A 2990-nucleotide genomic window follows, 5' to 3' on the forward strand; every position below is an offset into this window, starting at 1 on the left:
AAAAAAACTTACATGTCATTTTTGAAAAAGATTGAATCAAAAAATTATGGAGAGTGAAAAAGAGGACGCCTTCGTGAGTAAATGGTTTGCACATCGCCATTTAGAGCTTAATAACAGGAATATGTAACGTGAACCTCTGATGACATATAACAGATTGATCAGCTTAATGGGATTTCAAGACAACTTTTATCAGTTTCACTGTGCCGCCATCTAACGACTGCAAAAGAAGTCACGTTCCTGATGGAATTGCATGGGGTAATCGCCTGCAGCAATTCTTCCATCTAGCGGTCATTACCAAAAAATTCATTTTCGACAGTGGAGATCCTGGTGGTTGTTCTCTTCATTCCATAACATGATAATGGCCAATCTGATATATACAGTGCGTTCGCTTCCCCCTGCGGCCGGGCGAATGACCTAATTGCGTTCTGTTTCAACAATCAGTTTGCTTTTCTGAAGCACTTTAAAACAAACGCCTCAAGGCCACGTGCGGTGGTTTCCGTGAGCAGTCAGTTTACGCTGTCTCTGGATAATCCTCACACTATAGACGAGCTGGAAAACGATATAACCAGTGGCGGCTCGTGATAAAATATTATGTGTGTTCACAATTTTGTGGTTCAAAAATCGAAAAGAATTTGAAATTGTACGTTTAGTCTAATATGAAATGTCATGATTCCAATGTTTCACTATAGAAAAAAACCGTATATAAATTCAAAACGACATATAATAATAATAATAATAATAATAATAATAATAATAATAATAAGAGTAATAATAATAAGAGTAATAATAATAATAATAATAATAATAATAATAATAATAATAATAATAATAATAATAATAGTAATAATAATGAAACTCAGTCTTTCTATTTCCAATTTTTCCTGGTAAGCCAGTTTACCCAGTTCTTTACTGTTCCAAATTTCATTGAACAGAGTTCATTGTTTACGTTTGTTAATAATGAATACATACCACAGTCCCGTTATTTACAGACGCGTGTGTTCAGTAATATATTTTGATTCACAACACACTGATACACTACAGCCTATACCAGTACTGGAATCCCATTCGCATAGATTGATTACTATAAATACATGCCAGTAAATATTATTCTTAAATATTATACACTACCATACAGATACTTAAATTCATACCACCACCACATTCAGCCAGCACGTGTTTGAAAGCCAAACTATGTTATTATGCCGACACTGAAGTATAGTAATTCACAAACTACACTCTCGTAGCAGCACTGTACACACACATCTACGTAAAGTATACGTTCCTACAGTCAGATGCTGACATCTACAGGCTTTTAAATTTCCTCCTCGAGATATAGCACGTGAACGATAGGCACCGATGCACCTGACATCTGTAGGATAGATACTCATCATGTTCACATAACGCTTTGTGCTCTTGACGAGTCATAAGCGGCCAGCTAAAAACAATTTTCTCCCGCGCATGCGTGAAATTCCTGTAACCATCTCGAAAAGAGCACGGCTTGTACGTGAACGGATGTTGCCAAGTTTACATAAGAAGTTTATGCAAGATGCGGGAAGTTTAAAATACTCGATTCTGATATTATACATCCCCACTACATCAATACGGTATCAAATAATAAAACTAGTCGTGCATTAATGGAAACAAGGTGTTCACGTGCTCTTGTGCTCTTATTGACGCACCGCCACTGGATATAACGTTCACGAGGATTTTTAATGAACTTCAGCGTGTGAATGGAAATTTTATTAGAAGATGTCAAGAATGCATCAATGCAGATGGACGCCACTTTCAGCATCTTTTGTAACAAGGTTAGTACCGAGCCCCTACCACGCCGTAGCGGAGGAGTGAGAAATATGTTCCCAAATTGAAGCAGCCGAAAGCCGCCATTTGTTGGTAGAAAACGCGCGGGATTTCGAAACCGCTATTTGAATACGCGTTGTATTGCGTACCCGAATGCTAAATGGTTTTATTTACGAGAACAAAACTTCCTTTGCGATTTACCTTTAATACCGTGTTTCTGCTATACTTCGCACGAAAACATGACGACCTTCCCTCATACCCTTCACCAGTTAACTGCAGGCACGCGCAAGGGATAATCCCTTAGCCGAGTTGCCAATTCTTGAAGTCATTGTGATTTGCGAACGTTTTTCAAACTGTGTTCCGTGAAACCGCGATTTTCAGAAAGACTATATTATCTTTGTAAATATACCTTAATTTATAATTACTAAAACAAAATTGGCATAAAAATGAACAAACTTATTTTAAAAACACTTTATATTTATATTTTCACTAACATGTTTTGCCTAAATAAACAAAAAAATGCAGACTTCTATAATAAGTGTTAAATTCTCATGTTATTGAAGTTCCAGAATTTTATACTTAATTAAGAATGTTGCGCCGGTAAAATTTTCTGAAACTGTGATCATTGAATAGTTATAGAATTTATAGTACAAGAGAGTAAAGTTAGATTTTATCAGCTTCGCCTTGGGTGATAATTTCCACGAACGCATAAAATCTGTTTACTCTAGTATGCTATACAATATTTTATCCATTACTGGTATGTAAATTTAATTTTAAATTGTAGGGCTTTTCTTTTTACTGTGTTGTTGGCGAAGAAGTTCATATATATTCATTTTACTATTGCTAATATGTTGGTTGTCATGTAGAGTGATTTAAAAGCGTTTAATTCACTGCTGTAAGTTAGAAAACTTTTAAGCACTGCTGTGAATAATGTCATTATTTAGGTTGCTAAGGACGGTGTTGCTGTTGGCGATATCTGTTTCGCGTACTGTTCACATACTGTTCGGCGAAGTAAATCACGTATAAAATCGTCTATCTTACCGAATTCTGTTTTAATTTGTTTATTTTCTCTTTAGTTGGTGAACCGTAATTCTTAATTCCTATGCCCATATATCCAACTACGCCGGTTGCGTCCGATGTTAAGTGATTAAGATTTATACTTATTAAACTGCCTGAACTTTCGATTACTTTAT

The sequence above is a fragment of the Periplaneta americana genome, chromosome 6 (genome assembly GCF_040183065.1).
Source record: "Periplaneta americana isolate PAMFEO1 chromosome 6, P.americana_PAMFEO1_priV1, whole genome shotgun sequence".
NCBI classification, from domain to species: Eukaryota; Metazoa; Arthropoda; class Insecta; order Blattodea; family Blattidae; genus Periplaneta; species Periplaneta americana.